The 23130-nt window shown below is 47.2% G+C and overlaps 1 protein-coding gene and 1 pseudogene across 5 annotated transcripts in view; one reads left to right on the forward strand and one right to left on the reverse strand.

Annotated features, from left to right (window-relative positions):
- Arhgap39 (Rho GTPase activating protein 39) overlaps window positions 1–23130 on the reverse strand; it is a 94182-nt gene that overhangs the window by 54769 nt on the left and 16283 nt on the right. The window contains exon 1 of one of the 5 annotated variants that reach the window (XM_006520794.3): window positions 15842–16076. The exons of the other annotated variants lie outside the window; for them this stretch is intronic. The gene's annotated coding sequence lies outside the window, so the exon portion shown is untranslated. Of the gene's footprint in view, window positions 1–15841; window positions 16077–23130 lie in introns of those variants that run through there. 5 annotated transcript variants of the gene reach the window in all.
- Gm17271 lies at window positions 18855–19595 on the forward strand (annotated as a pseudogene).

Raw genomic sequence — 23130 nt, forward strand, 5'->3', positions numbered from 1 at the left:
GTCTCACAGTCTGGGGCCGTGTGTAAGAAGGCTCAGTAAGTAAAACCGAGCGCCTGTCTAAGTCTGAGGAGCTACGCTCAATGCCAGGAACCCACAGGGGGAAGGGAGAGAACCCAGTCCCACAGTTATCTCTGACTCTCTTTCTTTTCTTTTCTTTCTTCTTTTTATTTTTTACTTGTTTTTTTAAGACAGGGTCTCTCAGTAGTCCTGGCTGTCCTGGAACTCACTAGATCTGTCTACCACTGCCCTGCAAGTGCTGGGACTAAAAGTGTGATGCCCACGATTTATCTCTGACTTTTACTCTCACAAATAAATTAATGTTGGCAAATTAGTAAAAAAGGAACTGAGGGATCACTGTCTTCAGGCACTGAGGCCCTCAGCGAGGTTTCCCACATGGACACTGTGCCTGTCCTAAGCTTGTTATACCCAGATGCTTTACAATCCTGTACAGAGCAACGTGGTCCCATGTGAATGTGGGCGACACTTCTCTATCTGCTCTTCAAAACTGTGGCTCATGACAACAAAAGAGCGACTTATATATAATCTATGGGAAAACCATGCAGAAACCATCTTTCTTAAGTCTGGGTTTTACTGTGTAGCTCTGACCAGCCTGTGTAGTGACCAGTCACCTCATAGAGCGTGCTGACACATTCAGAGGGCTCTGCCACGCCTAGCGTAGGTCCTGCTCTTCTCAGCATACAAACTTACTCCTTCTGCGGTGGTGTGAATGAGAATGCCCTTCACAGGCTCATAGATTTACAAGTGTAGTACCCAGCAGATAAACTGGGAAAGGCAAGGCGTGGCCTTGTTGAGGGAGGTGTGTCACTGGGGGTGGGCTTTAAGGTCTCTCCCTGCCTGATGCCCTTGGATCAGGATGTAAGGCCCTCAGCTACTGCCCTGGTGGCCTGCCTCTCTGCTTTCTGTCATGGCTGACTAACCCTCTGAAACTGTAAGCAAGCCCCCACATTAAATGCTTTTTAAAAGCTGCCTTAGTCATGGTGCCTCTTCACAGCAGCAGAACAGCAATAAGATACCTTCCTTCATCAGCTAGCTGTCTGCTTTCATTTTCCCTTACACTGCTGGAGAATAGGTCTTTTCCACATCTGGACCGGAACCACTGGCTATCAACCAGTGTCTCTGCTGTCCTGGCCCCCTTCTCCCCAGGTCTCCCCAAACTCTACTTTTCTCATATAGCATGCTTTCCCATTTACTTGCTCTCCATGAGACTAATATTTGTCCTATTTCTTGATGCTACTAAGTGGAGGGAATTTCCTGCTATAAAGTTTACTACCAGTTTCTTCAGCTCTGCCAGCTCGCACGTTTTTGGTATATATATATATATATATATATATTTTTTTTTTTTGGTAGATTTTTTTTGGTGAACAGAGACAGTTCCATATGAAATTCCTTTCACACTAACTCTAAGTTTCTCTTTAGCCGTGTCCTTTATCCTTTTCCTTCCCTTACTGTCTACATGAGTACCCCTTTGGCTATGAATTACTTCTTTTATTCATCACTATTATTTGCAGTCCTGGAGATGGAACCCAGACCTTTATATATGGTGAACAAATACTCTATCACTGTTGGCGTATACTCCAACTTCTATGGAGCAAGACTGACCCAAACTGGATGTTGTTCCAGAACCATTCTGTACCAAACCTTCTTACAGGCTTCATCTAGAAGTGAGGTTCTGGCATCATTCGTGACAGAACCTAGCGCAGGCCAGCAGTGAACTCAGGTGCTCGCCCGAGACTCTGTTTTGTCACAGTTTAGGCCATGCTATGTGTCATGGCCAGTTTGAGTCTCTAAACAGCAACAACTCAACGACAACCAGGTAGTTCAGGGACGAAAGCCTCCAGAGTGCTTGCTTCTTTCTCTTAGTGGTGTGTGTGGATGCTTTCCCGATAAGCATGTCTGTGCTCCATATGTATATGCCTGGTGCCCTGGGAGGCCAGGGGAGGATGCTCAACCCCTGGGACAGGTGCAAATCAAGCCTGGGTCCTCTAGGAGAACAAAACCCAGAACCACTGAGCTATCTCTCTAGCTTGGCCTCTAGAAGATTTCTGAGCAACTAAGGCAAGGAGCTGAGCCACAGAACGCCTCCTCCTAGGCCAGCCAGTCATCTGCTGGGCGTGTACAGCCCAGTGTGTCTGCTGGTGACTGTCCTTTGGTCCACTTTTGAGGGAGGGAGGACAACAACACTGCTCAAACACAGCAGCAGCATTTCCTGCCCCCGCCCATCTCACCCTGTGAGAGTCTGGATCTTACAGAAAAATGAGGCTCCTCAGTTCCACTTCCTCCCCAGATGCTCTAGTGTATCTTTAACAGCAATCCAAACGAACCAGAGACCCCATTCTTCTAAGGGAATGCTCTACGACAAACAGCATCTCTAAAAGTCACTCTTGCTCCACAAGAGCCTGGCTTTTTGAGACTAAACTGCCCACAGCTCCTCTCTCCCATCTGGCTGACATCCTCTCTGGTCTATGGTTTCTCTCAGATTCTTTGTAGAAAAGATCTTGTTCTTGGTCTTTCATTCTTTTTGCTCATTTCAGTGAGTTTCAAGGAAGCATCAGAATGAATATGTCTTTGGTTAGCCAGCATGTCCAGAAGGCCTGAGGTCCACTCCCAAGGCCATCTGTAAGGAGCTTTCCAAGTCCCGCACAAAGAACCAGTTCACAGTTCACATTGTGAAAGCACACTGTGTGCTGGGCACACAATGCCTCATTCTCCAAGCCCTGTGCCTGCAACCCACAGAGCACAGAGCAGCGCAGTAACCAGCAAGCGTCCTCTCCAAGTCTTCTGTAGCTGCTTCCTATGGCTAGCTTTTTCTTACTGTTGTTATGTTGTTGAGTAAGGGTCTTACTCTACAAACCAGGCTAACAAGAACTCACCATCTCGCCCAGGCTGACCTTGATCTTACAGGAATCCTCCTGCCCCAGTCTTCTATGCTGGGAGTACAGGTATAAACTACCCTAAGTAGCTTCAGGACCTCTTCTCTTCTCCCTGCCACACCTTCCTGTATTCTAGGATCAGCTCTTAAAATGGGAAAAGCGGAACTCTCACCACACCTAAGCAATGATGGGTGGCCACAGCCACTTTGTTGCTGTGCATATGGATTTCTGACTAGAGAAATGACTGGCCACTGTTGCCCTGACAACAGTGAGGACAGCGCGGACCATAAGGATAGTAGCTGAACCCTCACTGCACTTCTGATTGGGTTTTTGCCAGAGACCCCATTTAGCCCAAACAGAAAGGAAGAAAAATCATCTTCAAACTACAAGAAGCAGAAAAGAGCCAAGCATGCCGGTGGGTATGAACAATCCCAGTATTCAAGGGCGAAAGCAGGAAGATCTTTAATTCTAGATCAGCTTGAACTTGCTGGCAAGATCTGGCTTCCAATAACAAAAACAGGACCCAGGGAGGCAGCTCAGTGGGTAGAGGCACCTGCTGCCACACGCCTTAAGTTCAGAGTTCATTCTCTTTAACTGGCAGGGTTGAGAGAAAGCATACCCCCATAAACGGTCCCCTGACTTTTGCATGTGTACGGTGACCTACGTACCCACACCCACACGGTAACACAGAACAGTCAGGAGTGGGTGGGCTCTTCTTCTGTAACCCAGTGGGCACCTTGCTTTTCTGATATGGAGTTCTTTCCCTCGGGCTGGGCCTGCAGGACTGTCTGTTCTTTTCTGTGTAGTCTATACTCTGCTTATGCCTTCTGTGTTGATGTGTAAGTGCTGCTGTCAACAGAGTGGCATGCCTTCACTTGCAGTAGTGGTCCAATGAGACCCATGTGCATCCCATTCCCATTTGTTTTCTTGGGGCTACCTCACTTTCCTGCCTGGGTGCGGTGTTCTGGGCTCATCCTTTTCCTTGCTGCATCTCCGTGTGAAGCTGTGGTATCCAAGCATCTGCCTCAGGCCACTGACATGGCCTTTGGCATGTCAGTCCTTTTCATAACTACCGTGAGGGAAGAAAAAACTACTGCCATTATGTCAGAAGTGCCCAACTGTTCTGATGATGGGTTCCCATCAAAATATTCACTGCTGTAATACAAGGAGGCATGTTCCAGCGATGCCAGGGTTTGACTACTTAATGAACCTGAGAAAGTCCATTTTCTACTGTTGACACAGTTGAAGGACCAACTACTGCCAGTTTCCCTTCCCCATCAGAGGATAGCTGACCTTGCCAGAAAGGACTATGCTAAGGAGACAGCAGGAGATTTAGGCCTCAGAAGGACCCACACAGATCACAGTGGGCAGTGATAGAAGGCCCAGCATCTTGTTTCCTGTTAGAAGGGATAGGCCCTTACTCAAAGGGTCCCAGAGATGGATGCTCCTGTGCCCACAGGTTTTGTACTCCATGTTTAGGGCCTACAGAATATGCAAAGCTGCCAATAAAGGAAATGGCTTTGTCTTATACCTTTCTGCCTTCAAACTGCTACTGCCTTTATCTATCTTTCTTTTTAGTTCCTTCCTCCTTCCCTCCCTTCCTCCCTCCTTCTCTCTCTCTCCTTTCTTTCGACAATGTCTCATGTAGTCTAGGCTGGCCTCAAACTCTCTATATACTGGAGACTGGCTTGAACCCCTAATCCTTCAGCCTCAACCTCTCCAGTGCTAGGATTATAGGTGTGCACCACCATGCCTGGCCTGCCAATCCTTTATATGGATGCCTGATATACAGCAGAGGCAATGGTAGGAATGGTTGCATCACCTGATAGTCGCTGCCTTTTCCTGGGCATTCATCATACTTTTCACTACTGTGTAGGGCACAGTTGGAGGTAGGCCCTTTTAGTCTCCATCTCATGGACTAGCAGAGAGCAACCATGGTTAATGGCCTGTGTTGATGCCAGGACAGCTGGCAGATAAGAGACACACAGCACACAGAGTCAGGGCCTGTTTTAGGAAGATCTCCTCCAAACCCAGCATGTCTATTTCCCAAGTGAAGGGCAGGCTTGAGATACCTACAGAGTAGGCCAGATGCCACTCACATGACAGTATCAGGCCCTCTGAATGCCCCCACCCCCACCACTGTTCTGGCTGCTCCTCCTCCCACCCCTCACTGTGGGAAAGTTCCGGTCATGAGTGGGCGAGAAGGTTCTCATTTCCAACTTCCTACACGGAGTTCTGGAACAGAGGACGCTCTGTGCTGGCTCCTGATGGGGTCTGTTTGAGAATGAGCCCCGGAAACGGCAATCTGTTCCTAGTACCAGTAATACCCTCACATAACCAGTTCTTCCTCACTATCTTCAAAACTGGTGGGCTGCCCATGAGTACATGCTCATGTGCCCGTGTGACTCTGCCAGCACTTGGCCCTGGCACGGAGGAGTCTGCCATTGAGGGAGCTGACGGTCGATTAAGGGCACATTTAGTACCACCCTCAGAGACCCTCTCACACTCTCTCTGTATCTGCACAGGGAACACAGGAGCCAATGGGAACAATAAGGTCAGGAATGGAGCCATGGGGAAAAAAAAAAAAAAGGAATGGAGCCATGGTACTGACCAGTAGGAAGCCTGTGGCAATGTTCACTGAGGTAGCCATTGTACCTTGGGCTGGGCTAGAAAGGAAAGAGCCAAAGTGGTCCACATGATTTCAGCAGGTGAGGACACTCAAGGCCCACTTTGCAGAACAGTTGAAGGAGATGCTGCTCACATTGATAGCTTCCACTGGCCAATTCTTGTTCTATGCTGTCCTGGCTGTCACCAAAGTGACCTGGGGCTACCTCCTTTGTACAGCATCTTATCAATCCTCCTGTCTTCTGCTAGGACCATACACAACTAACTCTACCTTGTCCAGAGCAGCCAGAAAGGGCCATAGCCTGCCTTGGAAGTATCCCTAACTAGCTCTTAATGCTTGCACAGAAAAACAGCCCCCCTCCTAATGAAAGTGTATAAATTGTCAGAACAGGAAAAACCCATACAAGCAGATCGGGCAAGGTACCCGAGGCAAGCAGTGTAGAACAGGTACTAATGAGTCCCAAGTTAGCCAGGATGCTTCTCGGAAGTGGGAAAGGAAGACCCCTCTGGGCACACAGCCAACCACAGAGTTCCAAGCCTCGCCAGGTTCCTGCTGGAGAAAGTGCTGGTCAACTAAGACTGGCCACAAACTAAAAGCTCATTTCTAGTTTTCATAAGGGATAAAACAACTCTAGTTCTAGGCCAGATCCATGGTAGGCTCAAGTCTAGGGATGGCCTGACATGCTCATCTCAGCACTGACCGAAAGCAATTCCCACTTACAGCTATCGTATGAGGTAAAAGCTGTCATGAAAATAATCTACTCACAAGAAAATAATAGGAAGACGATATCTACCTTGTAGTATGTGAGAAAGAAAAAGTGAAAGATGCAAACAGAAGACGGAGATCCCCACACTCACAGCTATGCCCTTTGTGCAACAGGTGCCCTGAGGCCATGCCGCCTTCCACTACCTCTGAGGAAGTCACCACAAGATACAGAATGAGCATCTGGAAAACAGATAATCGTGTCCTTACAACTCCATAGTAAATTCTTTCAGGAAACTCGTCTGACAGGGTTTTTTTGTTTTTTGTTTTTTTTGTTTTTTTGTGCTATCTTCAGATAAGCCAGATGCTGAACTACATCAGGTAACCCTGACAACCAAGAAGGTGGCATGGGAAACAGCCAGGAGAGCTGTCAGCCCCCGGTTATGAAGCCCGCTTTACTCTCAGACTAAAGGGCAGCTGCTAACTAGGATTAGATAATTGGATTAAAAAAATATTTGCATGGTCAAGTACTGCTATCAGACAGATCAGACAGAAATCTGTGAGTAGCTATGAATGCTCAGAGCCCAAGGGGCCAAAGACTAAGAAAGCAGCAGGAAGAGAGAAGAGACCACCTGTGTGGCCTCTGAGGGCACGGGCTTACAGCTGACCATGCCCTGCACTAACCACCTTAGCGAAAACAGACGTAGAGGAGACCCCAACATGGTGGAGTGTGTATGGCGAGCAAGAAGGAGGACCTTGGTGATGCAATAGCTATTGTCATGTAAGTTCACTCTGTGATGTTTGCATGGCAAGACAGCCTAACAACATACATCTTTGGAACAGGTGCCCCTAGTTAAATAATGTGTGACTTCATAAAAGGATAAGGAACTCGGAGAGCCATGAGTAGACAGCAGCTGGGTGGGTCATCGGGGCTGGCAGAATCCCTCCTTCATGCAGATAGGAGACTCCAGAATGAGCCTCACAGGGCCTCACAGAGCAGAAAGCAAAGGGGCAGACTTCTAAAGAGAGACGGCTTTACACGTGCAATGGTAGGAGGCTATGACGCAGCTCTGCAGGATCCGTGTGCTGGGCTCACACAGAGCGCTCTCAGGAAGCCGGACACTGCTTCTTTCAGCAGCTCTGGAGCACTTCTGAGACTGAGCACATGCCAGAGTGGAGAGCATGCTCCCAGCAAAGCCAGAGACTGACGCTGCCCCACCAGGCTCCCTCCTGACTCAAAGACAAAGAGAATGACTGGGCCAAAAAGAAGACTACAAATAAGACTTCACAGAGAAGAAGTTGACAGAAAACTGAGAGGACAGGGTCTGAAGCAGTTATCTGCTAGTATGGAAAACAAGTCAAATGAAAAAGAAGTACTGAGGCGGGCGTGGTGGCGCACGCCTTTAATCCCAGCACTCGGGAGGCAGAGGCAGGAGGATTTCTGAGTTCGAGGTCAGCCTGGTCTACAAAGTGAGGTCCAGGACAGCCAGGGCTATACAGAGAAACCCTGTCTCGAAAAACCAAAAAAAAAGAAAAAAAAGAAAGAAGTATTGTACCTCAAAAACAGCAGCAGTGTAAAGCAGACACAGCCGCCTGGGAGTCCCTAAGAACTCAGGTCTGATAGCTGGTGAGACAACCTCCTCAAGCTCGGCACAGCTCCTGGTGTCTCTGCTGCCAGTGCTGAGGGAGCTTAGACTTCCTGTTACCAGGAAGCAGCTACTTTTCCTCTCAAACCCCCCCCCCCCCCCCCATCTTTTTCTTTCTGAGACAGGACCTTTCCATATACAGTCCTGGCTATCCTTGAACTTGCTATGTAGACCAGGCTGGCCAGGAACTTACAGATCTCCCTGCCTCTGCCTCCCAAGTACTGGGATTAAAAGCATGAGTCACTGTGCCCAACTACTCCCTCTGCTTACTTTTAAACAAACCTACAGTCACAGAGAACCCCCATGACAAGCTATACCACTGCTTACACCACTTGCTGGACAGACAGACTCTATTACTCAGGTGCACCAGCCTTCACGATATTTCCTTTAAGAAATGTATACTATATATGATACATTGTTGAGATTGGACAAAAGGCCATAGTAAATCAGTAACTATCCTGTCTTGTCTAATGCTTATGTGGACTTAACACAGGCGAGATTCATCTGAGAGGAGGAACCTCAATTGAGAAAATGCCTCCTAAGATCCAGCTTTAGGCAAGCCTGTGGGATTTTTTTTTTAAGTGATTGATGTGGGAGGGCCCAGTCCATAATGGGTAAGGCCACTCCTGGGGTGGTGGTCCTGGGTTCTATAAGAAAGCAGACTAAACAAGTCATGAGAGCAAGGCAGTAAGCAGCAGCCCTGCCATGGCCCCGCCATCAGCTCCTGCCTCCAGGTTCCTGCCTGCTTTGAGTTACTGCCTCAGTGGACTGTGCCTGGGACATCAGTAGAAGCCCTAAGACAGGTCCCAGTGAGTGAGCTCATACGAATGGAGTGGAGCGGGGGCCTCACTCTCAGCTCAGCGTGTGACCAATCGACTTTCCTAGCTGCTGCACTTGTTAGACACTTACTATGGCCATGCAATGTCCCAGGTATTAACTACTCTTCTCATCTCTCACAGAATAAGAAAGATTTATTCTGACTCCTGGTTTCTATCTGTGGTGCTGAGGAAGGCATGGCATATGAGCATGGGGCAGAGGCTCTTCCCATGATGGCTGACCAGGAAGAAGAGATTGTGGCCAGCATCACAAGCCCTCTTTAAAGGCCTTAGTGGCTTCATCCATTAGCCATACCCCATCTCCTAAGTGCCCCAGAGCCTTTAAAACAGTTCTGCAAGCTAGGGATCAAGCATTAAAACATAAGGCTACCGGGAACACTCCAGATTCACTCCATAATACCCAGCAAAGGCTTCGCAAATGTTCTTTCCTTTTCTTGCAATTGAGGCTCACAAGGCTAAGGTCCATGTCCAAAGCCCAGTATGTGTGCTCTCCAGTTCTGAAGCCTCTAGTGCTCCCACAGAGTCCTTCTGATACATCCCTCTGCCTGGCCTTCTTCCATTGGAAACCCTTCCTCTCCAGTGCCCTCTCTGCAGCTGAGTGGTCCCCTTTCAACTGGACACAGAACCAAGCTGGGCCAATGGGTACTCTCTCATAAAGGCCACAAGTGGGGCTTGTGGTCCAGTGGGTAGAGTGCTGGCTTAGCACAAACAAAAGCCCTGAATTTGATCCCTAGTACTTCCTAAACTGGGGCAGTGGCACACAAGCCTATCATTCCTTCCTCTGCAGAGGCACAGGCAAGCTCAAGAACTCAGGGTCATTCCTGACCTCAGGCAGCTCTATCCCTTCTAGACATTAAGACACCACCACAGCAGAGAAGAACAAAGGCAATGAGTGAAGGAGACGCTCAGGCTGGCTGCAGCCGGGTCTCCAGTGGCTAGGCTCAATCACACCCCCTGACACTTCAATTCCCAGTGTACTGCTGGTAACCTCTGTTTTCTTAGTTCTTTCCAGAATTCTCATTACAGAGCTGTTTAGTCTTGCTTTTCACTTCCTATGCAGTATGGCTGGGACGTATACCCCTCAACATTTATTTACACACTGGGACCTAAAACCCACTGATGGTGTGAAGAGGGGGTTATCTGTGGCAGTGGTTGAGTGCACAGGGTCCTTTCCTTCTACCTAAGGACACAGAGGGTGCCATCGTGATCTAGTTAAGGACCTGTGGTTCTTTTGGTGCTGGCTGGATCCTTGAGACGCCACTGCAGAGGGAAAGGCCTAGCTGACAGAGTTTAGCCTGCACCCTACCTGGGCTGGAGCCCATACAAGGTACAAGGAACAGCATCCAAGCTTCCAATGGTCTTTGACTAATTGTCTTTCAGCATTTACTTTAGGAAAGCCAATGCCTTGAGCCTAAACCTGTGGGTGATTTGGCTTTCACCCTTTCTCTTCAAAAGAGTAACATTGCCTCTCCCTCACCTCACACCCCTTCTAACCAACCACATTTTGGTAAGCTTCTTTTAAAATGATTTTACTGACATATGTGCATAATTTAAAACCCATTCATTTTATGTGCACCAACAATGAGTCCTATGAATGTGAATGTGCACCATTACCAATAACAAGAGACTGCAGTGTCTGTGGCCACCACTGGGCCACAGAGTCCTTTCTGACTTTAGCTTGGTCCGCTCGTTTTTTTGTTTGTTTTTTTGTTTTGTTTTTGTTTGTTTCTTTGTTTTCTGAGACAGGGTTTCTCTGTGTAGTCCTGGCTGTCACTCGGTAGACCAGGCTGGCCTCAAACTCAGAAATCTGCCTGCCTCTGCCTCCCAAGTGCTGGGATTAAAGGCATGCGCCACCATCGCCCAGAGGTCCTCTCTTGATAGCACTGGTGACACCTGTTTCTAGAGTTCCTTTAACTATCCCACCACAACCTGAAAACATAAGCAAGCCCACTTATGTGTTTCTTGTGTGGGAGCATAAAAATATGCAGGAGCTACAAGTTCCAATGAGAATGTAGTTCTCAGAGGATACGTGGGCTGGGCAATAACTGGGCATGTTCAACTGTTTGTAGTGCTTGTTATTGGGATAATTAAAATTTACATCTTATAGGTGCAATGACTATATACGCCGGCAGTGTACAGGAAAAACTAATTGCCCTGCAGATGCTCTGAAGGCAGCTACAGCTTCTGTAGCCGCCGCCATGCTCTGAAGGCAGCTATAGCTCCTGCAGCCGCCATGTCTCTGGAGATCATAAGCTTTATTCTTCAGCATTAAATAAAAGGGACAGTGACTCAGGCAGACTGTAAGGACCAGCTAATGAGCACACTTGCATAGACCGTACCATCAGCTCCGGGACACTGTGCAGCAGAAACAAACCTACAAAGGCCACAAAGCAGGAACAGGAAAGTTAGCAATCCAGACGATCAAAGAGAAATTATAAAATATGTCCTTTAAATGAAAAGATAAAAATTCAACAAAACAGGAACTCAAATGCTGGGATTGTTACATTATATAGTAAAAATTAATCTTCTATTTGTGAAATTGTAAAGAAGGAAAAAGAAGTCTGTGTTAGTTTTCCTGTTCATCTCAAACTGCAGAAATTATGACTACAATATATATGCCTGTTAAGATGGAAAAGCTTGGGGCTGGAGAAATGGCTCAGCGCTTAAGAGCACTGACTGCTCTTCTGAAGGTCCTGAGTTCAATTCCCAGCAACTACATGGTGGCTCACAACCATCTATAATGAGATCTGGTGCCCTCTTCTGGAGTGTCTGAAGACAGCTATAGTGTACTTACATATAATAATTAAATAAATCTTAAAAAAAGATAGAAAAGCTTTAGGGGTGTGTGTGAGTGTGTGTGTGTGTGAATGTGGAAAGCCACTGTGTGTAGGGTTGATACTATCCACAGCTTTAGGCATCTGTAAGGGTCTTGATATGTGTCACCAAGGATAAAGAAACTATAAACTGTATCCCCATCAGATATAAATATGAATCTTTTATCAGTTCCATAACTTTCTTCAGCTAACAGCTCTTTAAATGTTCCCCTCTCCTATGTCTGTTCTACTTCCTTCTTCCAGGAGTAAAACCAAGTGTTTCATTTCTTTTGCGATTGAGTCTTGGTATGTAGCCCAAGCTGGTTTCAAACTCAATTTTCCTACATCTACCTGAGTGAATGACATTCAATCCTCCACACCTCAACCAACCTGTCTGTCATGACCCATCTTATTAACCGTCTTTGCTGTGTTCTTGATAGTTTTTTTTCCAGTTACTTCATGGTCTTTCTCAATCATAAACAGACGTTTAATCTGTTGGTACAAAACCTATCAAGTTAGTGAATTTGAGGCTAACCTGCGATACATCAAAACTATCTTAGGAAGAAGGATGGAAGAAAAAAAGGAAGAAAGGATGGATGGAAGGACAGAAGGAAGGAAGGAAGGAAGGAAGGAAGGAAGGAAGAAAGGAAGGAAGGAAGGAAAGAGATGGACGGATGGGAGGAAGAACAAAAGAAAAAAAGAACAAAGTGAATGATTTTCAAAAATGAATCACTGAAATTGAAGAAATAGCTTAACATTTGTCCTCTACAGCATTTATTTCAAGTGCCATGCAGAAAATATAAAAATCTTTTCTGACAAAATGCAGACCAAAGACTCTATGTCTCATTAGGTCCCTGGTTGCAGGGATTTTGCTAACTACTGACAAGCTCCAACAAGCTGTCATTCCATCTGTGGCTGCTGGGATCCTCAGAGAACACTTACAAAGACCACTGCCACGAGGACTGGGAAACTGGGGAAGAAAACAAACCACTGCACCCTTGCAGTAGGAGTGGCATCCTCCCCACCCCCTTCTATGCACACTGGGAGAGACGAGCATCCTTAAGCTGCTACTGGGATCAGATTATCTTCATTGTAGAGGATCATCAACTTCAGCATCCTGAGACGCTATGTTCTTGTTTCCATCAACTGAGGATAAGAACTGTTCCTTGACCTATGATGAGTTTATATCCCTATAAACTCATCCTAAATTGAAATGTAACTAAGTAAAAATACACTATATGTGTGTGTGTGTGTGTGTATTCATATCACATATATACATATATAAAATCTCCATCCACAAGCATGTCTATCTGAATCTTTGCCCTGTGGCCAAACACATACTCGAGTCTTCACTGAGGAGGCCCATTGGAACACTCAGCTGTACAGCAGTGGTCTCTGTGCATCTGTGGGAACACCATTCAGACCCTTCCCAAGCTGCTCCTCTCACACCCATGGTCATCCTCTGTTCTGTTTTCACCACGTTCCCCATGACCACTGTCTATATTGTGCACTGTCCCATACTAGCCCTGGCTCATGGCTCTATGACATTGGCCCTTGGCCAATCATGTACCCACATCTCTTGCTGTCTAGCTTAGACTTGACCTTTGAAAGCAAAGCCCAAGGAGAGGATTTGAGGGTTATCTTCAAGAAATAAGCCAGCAAAGAGATGTTATTCTGGGTCCAACCTAGCGCCTCCATAGAAGGGCTAGCTTTATAGGAATTTGAGAGGCCCAGAAGTATGCCCAAGATAAGGAGCCTGGTGCATTAATTGCAGCCATGACCTCACTGACTGCCCTAGCTTATGCACACTCACAAACCACTCGGGGCATTGACCCACAACCTTAGCCTTAGGAATGTAATGCTGGGCACGGGCCTCCTTAGTCCTGCTGTGAGCCACAGGGCACATTCAGCTGCATACCCAATCTCTCACAGGAGCTAAACACACACAGAGCCACAGCAGCCTTCAGAACAAAAGGGACAAATTGTGCTGTTTAAATCTGTGGCAACCTCTTACAACAGCCAGAAGAACTCTTATGCAAATGTCTTCCTCCTGGATATTCTATCAATTATTCCTGTCCTTCCTCAATTCCTATTTAAACACTTCTCCATTTAAAAGCAGGAGTACAGAGACGGGTTCCCTCATCCTCTGCCAACAGGACCCTGTGGCCACCATAGGGCTAATCTTGCCCCTTCTGATGCTGCTGCAACCTTCACATCCTGGACCATGAGCTCTGCTCTTTCAAAGACACCAGTGACCACTAAGTTGTTAAACCAGCACTCAAGAAGTTAGAAAGGACCGAGATTTCTCAAGTTGCAACACCCAAGACATATGAGAAAAAAATGTAAAATTAGTCGAAATTTAAAATTTTATGCTTCAGAATGCACCATTAAGAAAATAAAAAGATACCAGTGGTAGTGGCACTAGCCTCTAATCCCAGCACTGGGGAGACAGAGGAAAACAGATCTCTGTGAGTTCGAGGTCTATAGCATGAGTTCTAGGACAGCCAAGGCTACACAGAGAACCCTGTTTCAAAAAACAAATTAACAAACAAACAAAAAGTGAAAAGATGAGTTTGGAGAGATGGCTCAGTGGTTGAGAGCACTTCCTGCTCTTTCAGGCTCTCTCTACCCTGGCTGTCCTGGAACTCATTATGTAGACCAGGCTGCTCTCGAACTCAGAGATCTGCCTGCCTCTGCCTCAGAAGTGCTGAGATTAAAGGTGTGCACCACCACTGCCCAGCTCTAGGCTCATCCATTTTAATATAGTTGGTGGAACTGTGTGGAAAAGGTAAGGAGGTGTGGCCTTGTTGGAGGAAATGTGTTTCTGGGGGTGGGCGTTGAGGTTTCGGAGGGCTCCTGAGATTCCTAGTCCTTGCTCCCTGCCTCATGAGTGTGGATCAAGATTAAGATGTTCTAATGTATAAGAGAAGAATTAAAAAAAGATTGAGTGCTCAGCTGTTCCTTCACTCTGCTACTTTGGACTCTTAGTCCTCTGAAACCATGTGTCAAGTTAAACCCTTTCTTTATAAGTTGTCTTGGTCATGGTGTTTTATCACAGCAAAGAAAAGATCTAAGACAGGGACTTCAGACATGAAAGAAGCATGTGATTTGTCCTGTAAGTAAAATTGTTCCCAAACCCAGAGGTGCTTTCAGAAGAAGGGCTGGAGGTTCCTGGGCCAGTTGTTCACTCTAAGTGAATCCCAGCTCCTTAGACTACACAGAACAGCCGACCACAGAGGCTAGCACAGCTAAGGAGCCAGGCTGCAACCAGGGGAGAAGTGAAGGTGGGAGATGCTCAGTGGCTGAGCATCTACAACCCCAGGGTTGTAGCATGTGGTCTTCCACCTCTGTCAGGTGCTAGTTAACACTTGTAAGAGCTAGTTAACATTCCCTCAAAACAGACAGTAATAAGGGTCCTTGAACCCCACCTGAGATCGCATCCCCACGGGTAGCCATTTGTATGAAGTCTTGTCCTAATTACAATGTCTCAGGAAGAGCTAAAGTATACGAGCTGAAGAAAGCTAATGGAAAGAAACGGGTGCACCATCTATACCAGTATGGAGAAGCACCATCCAAGCGGTGAGCGATCTCCCCGTGCAGCCACCATGCTGCTCCCCACACTCCTGTAAGAAGCCCTCAACCTAAGCAAAGTAATTCAATAAATCCAATGGTTCCCCGGGATGGACTTCGGTGGAATGGTATTGTGTGTGCTAGAATGAGTACTGCTTATGTCTCTTCAGGAACACAATTATCAAAACAACGAGCATGACGACCCGAGTTTAGGTTCTCAGAATCCACATAAAAGTCAGATGCAGTGGCACAGGCCTGTAACATCAGCCCCAGGTAGATGGAGACAGGCAGATCCTGAGGGCTCGCTGGAGCCAGTCTAGCCAAAACAATAAGCTCCAGATTCACTGAGAGAGTCTGTCGCAAAAAGTGAGGCGGGGGAGGGGAGTGTTACAGTGAGGCAGCTGAGTGGGTAGAGGTACTTACTACCATGCCTGGAAGGACCTGCATGGTAGGAGAGCACCAACTCTTGCAAGTTGTATTCTAACCTCAACACAGGTGCCATGGCACACACATATACGCGTGTGCGTATACACACATATGTGCACACATTCACAAAATAACAATTTAAAACATTTTTTAAAAGGTGGACAGAATAAATAAAGACCACCAACACAGATTTCTGTCCTCCACATACACATGCACAGGTGAGCACACCTCCCATACATGCACACATGTGCGTGCGTTACACACACACACACACACACACACACACACACACACACAAATATGAAGGAAGACAAGAAAAATACCACAGCACCTTTTGGGGATCCCTGAAATCCAAGGCCAGGTTGCATGCTAAAAGATCAAGGAAGTCAGGCTGAAGAGATGGCTGAGGAGTTAAGAGCACTGACTGCTCTTCCAGTGGTCCTGAGTTCAATTCCCAGTAACTACATGGTGGTTCACTGTGTCATCTGTGTTGGGATCCAATGCACTCTTCTGATGTGTGTCTGAAGACAGCTACAGTGTACTCATATAAATATAAATAAATAAATCTAAAAAAAAAAAAAAAAAAAGATCAAGGATGTCGCCCAGAGCAGAGAGCAGGAGGCCTTTAGCTATTCAAGGTTCCTCAGTAGGGAGAAAAGGAGGAAGAAGCCAGCCTTTGTCACTTCACTGTTTTGTGGCTTGGAGCTAATGGAATCTGGCAAAGAGTTAAATACACGAGAAGGAAGTAGGAAGCTGTGCACGCAGCCTTCTCTGTCCTGGACACTGTTTCTGCAAGGCTAAGTGATCTGCAGCAAGTCTGATGGAAAAGAGAGGCAGCTTTGGGGAGGCACTGCAGATAAGTGTCTTAGAAAACTCACCAAGAAGGCCACCTTCCCAGGCCACCCATGTAAGCACTCCAGGTCTGTGAAGGGCCGCCTAGGGAAGGGGACAGGAGGAGCAGTGTTGTAGAGAGAACTTTCTTTATCCCAACAGGAGGCCAGTGCAGCCCAAAGAAACATAAAATAGAATCCAAGAAAACGGTTGTCCTTGAGGAACCAGCAGAAAGGAGAAAGCAGCCCCAGGTGTAAGAGACTCGTGTCAGAGGAGTTGGCGGGATCAGGAGAGAACAGACGAGGTGAGACCCAAACCACAACAGGACACGCCCCCACGGGTTGGCCAGGGTAAGCTGCTATGTGAGCACAAAGTACAAAAAGTTAAGTTTTCACACTTACAGCTTTAAAACTGTCACCTCACTCAGCGGCTACCTGCAATGAATGGATGGTCCAGCACGGGACACCTGCCCAGGGCAGGGACACTAGGAGGATGACATCAACTCTCTGACACTACATCAGTACAGCTGTGAGGCTGAGCTCTTGTGTCTTTCCCCCAGAGTGGTTAATTTTTTTAGTTTTTCCGAGTGATTTTTGTGTATGGCTAAAGTGAAAACCCACTTACAGACAGGTGGAAATCAAGGCGAAAGGAATTACAAAGCCACCTTAAGTGGCTCACAGCTGTAATACAGTACTCAGGAGGCTGAGGCAAGAGGATCATCAAAGTGCAGGGCTAGCCTAGGCTACATATTAAGCTGTAGGTTAGCCTGGGCTACAAAGATTGTCTCAAAAACTAAAACAAGAGCAGGAGAAAAAGCTCAGTGTTGAGGGCACTGCTGCCCTTCTAGAAGAGCCGGGTCTACTGCAAGCAACACAGCAGCTGTCTGCGGCTGGAGTACTGAAGTACGCACTACCCTCTCCTGACCTCTACAGCACCAGTCACGAATGCAGTGCACATACATACATGCAGGCAGACACTCATAAACAAATATGCAAATCAAAATATAGAAAACGCTTATATAAAAAGTATAACAGCAACAACAAAACCAGAAAGCACAGACACATTAACAGGAACTCACAGAACCTACAGGAAGCTAGAAAGTAAGTATCAGGCCTAGCGTGGTACTTTAACTTACCCGCTCAGAAAGAGCTGCTACACCAAAGGCAGGAGCCCCTTCGAAGGGCACTGCCCAACCTAACTCCTCCCACCATAAGCTCAGAACTGGTCTGCTCTGAATCACATTCCTACCTCCACCCACCAAAATGCCTACCACCAGAGAGACTCAGAAAACCAGGGCTGGCCTCTTCCTTCTCGGCGAATCTATAGCTAACGTTGCTGCTGGAGAAGCTGACCTAAAAATCTAAGAGCCATGCCATGCTGGTAGGAAGTCAGAGCTGTCAGGACTATGGTAGCACTTGGCTTCCCAGGAGTTCACTGAATACAGGCAGCAGAGAACTAGGGGTATTTTTATATTAATTGTGGGGTCAGGGGGACAGAGACAATCTTGTAGGAATCACTTCTCTCCTCCCACCATACAGGTCATCAGGCTTGGTACCTTTTTCTGCTGAGCCATCGCACAGGCCCAGGACTAGGGCCTCTAAAACAGGAAAGGGGCCTGGCAAACACAGAAGTGGATGCTCACAGTCAGCTATTGGATGGATCACAGGGCCCCCAATGGAGGAGCTAGAGAAAGTACCCAAGGAGCTAAAGGGGTCTGAAACCCTATAGGTGGAACAACATTATGAACTAGCCAGTACCCTGGAGCTCTTGACTCTAGCTGCATATGTATCAAAAGATGGCCTAGTCGGCCATCACTGGAAAGAGAGGCCCATTGGACTTGCAAACTTTATATGCCCCAGTACAGGGGAACGCCAGGGCCAAAAGGGGGAGTGGGTGGGTAGGGGAGTGGGTATGGGGGACTTTTGGGATAGCATTGGAAATGTAAATGAGGAAGATACCTAATAAAAAAATTAAAAAAAAAAAAAGGAAAGCCGCAAAGAGAGCCCCAGCTCCCCGTCTCTGAGGCACTTCCAGACTTCCAGTCCTAAGGGAATAACTCTGAGCTCAGAGTCAGCCATGGATGAAACCAGAATGCTTAGGAAGATCCCTAAGCATGTAGGCAGCAAAACAAAAAACAAAAAAACAAAAAACTGCACAAATACATAGGAAAACATAGTCAGAGCCTGGGGGCACAAGCAGCAACTTAAGTAGAGTTAATTTCCCTCCTAAACAAAGGATAAAGTAAACGTTCTTCCAAGTCTGATCAAGGCTAAAGGTACAAGACCCTTGGTGAACACCAAGCAGGAAGACAACACCAGGGATCCTGGCTATCAATCACATGGTTAAAAACCAATGGGGGGCAGGGGCGGGTCGAAGAGATCCACCATTCCCAGCACTCCTGCCCAGCAGCTCACAGCTAACTGGAACTCCAGCCCCAGGAGATCCAATGCCCTCTTCTGGCCTCAGACACACGTAATTAGTAAAAATTGTTTTTAAAAAGTGAGGGGAGGCTCTCTCTGACTTCTCTCCCCTGGTAGCAGCTCTCCTGTCTTGGCCCCTCACCCCTGAAAATGTATGCCGGCTCCAAGTTCATCCCACTCCCTCATCTCAGCTGCTGTCTGCAGTGGAGTTGACGCAACCACAGATGCCAACAGATGAGAGCCTCAGCGGCTTGGCGGTCCTGCGGCCTCTGACCTCACTTATCCCTAGCCGCAGCTTCCAAACCAGGGCCATTTCAAGGGACAGTGACACAGTTGCCAAGTTCATTGGAGCTGCGGCTGCTACAGCTGGTGGGGTAGCTGGCTCCGGGGCAGGGATTGGGACTGGTTTTGGAGTCTCATCATTGGCTAGGAACCCTTCTCTGAAGCAACAACTCTTCTCCTACGCGATTCTAGGCTTTGCCCTCTCAGAGGCCATGGGGCTCTTCGCCATGTGACGCAGCCGTCTCTACTTCCAGCTCTCAAGGATGGTTCTTTCGTGTCTCGTCTGCCCTGTACGGTCCTTTTCCTGTACCTCCCCAAGAAGGCTGGGGAAAACGCTTGGCTCAGGTTTGACAGAAAACAAATAAATACTGTAGTAATAAGAAAAAAAAAAGTGATGGAGAAAACTTTGCTCTGTGAATATACTGTGCTGGCCTTTCCAATGCCAAGCAGAACATCCAATCTCTAAGTCTGTGCCTACTTAGGGCATTCTTGAAACATAACTCTCAGACACAGCCGTGCCATCCCTCTCCCTCCTCCTCTCCTTTTCCACTCTCCCTCTCTTTTCTGTTTTTTTTTTTTTTTTTTTTTTTTTTAATCCAGAGTGACCTTGTTATAGGGTTTTGATTATATAGAGCAGTGGTTAGTGGTACCTCTTAAATTTTCAGTAGCTCACGCCCCAGTATTTTTTCTACTTATGCATTTATTAATTCATGTAAAAAATATTTCTTGTGGGGGCTGGAGAGATGGATGGCTCAGGGCTAAGAACACTTGCTCCTGTAGAGGACCCGAGGCTGGCTTCCAGTGCTCATGTGGTGGCTAACTAACTAACTGGCTTTAACTCCTGCTCCAGAGGCGCCAATGCCCCTGCTGGCCTCCAGGACGCGCGGCATTCTCAAGGTGCACAAACCACACGCAAGTAAAACACCCACACACATACAATAAAAACAAAGGGATTTTCAATAAAAATTTGTTGTGCTCATACCAGGCTCTGAGCAGAGAGTGGTGAATAAAACCAGTGTGACCTGCGCCCTTTAAATAAGATAGAGACAATAAGAGGTAAATAGATAATTACAAACTCTGCATATATATATATATATATATATATATGACTGAGAAGATGGTCAGACTCTGAAGGAAGGGAGCTTTATAGTCTGCGGGGGAAGAGACCAGTACCTGGAAAGGGAAGGAGGGTTGTACCCAAGTGCTGCCATAGAGCTTAGAAGCCTGGGAGGGAATGCTAAGATTATAAAGTCGGGGCTGGGAAGATGGCTCCACAGGCACTCTGCCAGAGGACCCAGGTTTGCTTACCAGAACTCACATGGCAGCTCACAACTAATTGTAACTCTAGTTCTAGGGGATATCAGGCCCTCCTCTAACCTTCAAGGGCAATGCACACATGTGGTACACAGACAGATATGCAAGTACAACATCCACACAGATGAAATAAATCTTTTTTAAAAACAAGATTGCAAATTTTATCCTATGAAAAAAGCCACTAAAGCATTCTAAGCAGGAGCTGCATGATACAATTTAAACTATCGACAAGGGCTGATGGGAGAGTCAGCACTTCGCCGACCAGTCTGTCTGCATCCCTCATATGATGACTGGACTGGGGGTGGGGGGCACTATCCCACTCGCGGCAGCCTGGAAGCCAGCAAATGGCCCCTTTATCGGAGCCAAAGGCTGGCCTCAGCCTCCAAGCTGTAGGGCAAGCCAGAGTACAGGCCGCCTGTTCACATCCAGCACAGGCCAGAGGAAGAGCAAACGCACAACCACAGAGTGTGCGCCTGCGCCTGCCCGCTGTGACTGGCGGTCCCTCACCCCTTCGCCTTTCTCTAGAACTTTCCCAGCTACCTCTGGTTCATCTTTCTACAGACCACACCCAGGACTTCCTCCCAGTTTTGTTACCACACTCAAAACAGCAATTCCTTCCCTTTCTCAGCCCACATCCTTCTGAATAATTCATGCATCTCTTAAGCTTTATCTACTCAGAAGGAAAAAGAAAATGGAAATAACCAATCATCCCACAAAGCAGCAGAGTCCTCCATGGATGAGGATTCCATAAAAAAAAAAAAAAAAAATCACTGTGGTCTTGTGCTTCCTTACAGGAAACAGTCTGTATACAGATCCTATGTAACAGTAGCATCCCTTAAATATGCATATAAATGTCCTGCCAGCTCGTGGCGTGAACGCCTCTAATCATATCACTCCAGAGGCAGAAGCAAGTGGGTATCTGTGAGTTCTAGGCCAGCCTGGTCTACACAGTGACTTCCAGGACAACCAAGGCTACATAATAGAAAAGACCGGGCCTCAAAAGTAAAAAAGTAAAATAACAATCCCCCAAATGTCCCAACACTCAGGCTTTTTTATTTTGGGGAAATTTGTGTATGTGTTTGTGTGTGTGTGTGTGTGTGTGTGTGTGTGTGTGTGTGTGTCTTTCTCAGTCTCTGTCTCTATATCTGTCTGTCTCTCTCTCTCTGGCAGGGTCTCACTATATAGCACTCACTGACCTGGAAGTCACTGTATGGACTAGGTTGGCCTTGAACTCACAGAGATCCACTTGCCTCTGCCTAAGTACTGGGATAAGGGTGTGTGCCACCATGCCTGGCTCACTCGTGCTTTCAAACCTTCTTTCTACCATATTATGTTTTGGTATGAATGAGTGTGAACGTGCAAACCCACACATGTCAAGGGTCCACCGTGCAATCTTTCCATGACAGCTCCTTCTGAGAAACACGGAAACCCATACACAGCTCCAAGAGAAAACGCAGCTCTTGATTCACGTTCCACACCCAACCAGCCTGCCTTTGTGTCCAGACACAGGAAGACTGGCACCCTTTACTGCCTAAGGCCCTGCAGCACATCTGCAATGAGATGTGCCAGTAGCACCTCGGGATCAGGACCCTCTACTCTTCAGAGACCCTGAAATGACAATGGCCCACCACATGTACCACACCTCATCTGTGGAGCTGCAGGAGCTCTCAGCAGCACCTTCAGAACATGAGGAAGCTTTAGCTTTCCATCACTATAACGAACTATCCAATCATCGTTACCTTATAGGAACAGAGAATTATTGAGGGTTGGGGATCTGACTCAGTGGGTCAAGTGCTAGCCACACAGGCATGAGAACTTGAGTTCAGAACCTCAGAACCCATAGAAATCTGGATGCCGTAGCATACATCTTTAGTCCCAGTGACCCAGACTCCAGATGGGAAGCAGACAGGAGATTCTCCAACACTGAATGGGTTAGTTAACCTGAAGTGTATAGAGTGAACAAAAGACCCTGTCTCAAAAACAAGGTGCAAAGCATGGAAGACCACCAGAGTTTTCCTGACCTCAGCATACTCACTGTGTTCATGTGCCCATACTCAAACACACAAAGATTTAAAGAACAAGAGGAAGCCAGGCATGGTAGTGCACGCCTTTAATGGCAGCAGCACTCACAAGGCAGAGGGGCTAGATCTCCGTGAGTCTGAGGCCAGCCTAGTCTATGTAGCAAGTTCCAGGCCAACCAGAGCTGCTCACCCAGGGGGCAGTGGGGGCTTGTGTATGATTCTAGAAAGATGGGCTATTGCTTTGAGCCTCCAGTGGAGATGCCAGAAGGCAATGGTAGGATGTGTGTCAGAGCAACCTGCTTCTACCAGAAGCCAGACATCTGAAGATGAGTCACAGTCCTGCAATCCCCTTTCGATACATAAGGATCTTACTTGTTAAAGGTCTCTCATTCCAATAATGCCACAGTGAGGATCAAGCCTTTACACAGGAGCCCTTGTAGGACATTCAAGACCCAAACTGCAGGGCTGAGCATGGAAGTCCAGACCTTTAATTCCAGCAATCAGGGGAGGCAAAGGCAAGTGGAGCTGTGAATTTGAGGCCAGGTTGGTCTACATAGTGAGTTCTAGGTCAGCCAGAACACAGAGTGAAAGAATGGGGAGAGGGGAGAGCGAGAGAGATCCAAACTACAGTACAAATCAAGTGTGTGTGTGTGTGTGTGTGTGTGTGTGTGTGTGTGTGTGTGTGTGTGTTGGGGGGGGTGTCTTGCCACCACCATTGACCCTTCACTACCATGGCTGGTCAAACACTCCAT

This window comes from Mus musculus, chromosome 15 (assembly GCF_000001635.26).
Source record: "Mus musculus strain C57BL/6J chromosome 15, GRCm38.p6 C57BL/6J".
NCBI lineage: Eukaryota > Metazoa > Chordata > Mammalia > Rodentia > Muridae > Mus > Mus musculus.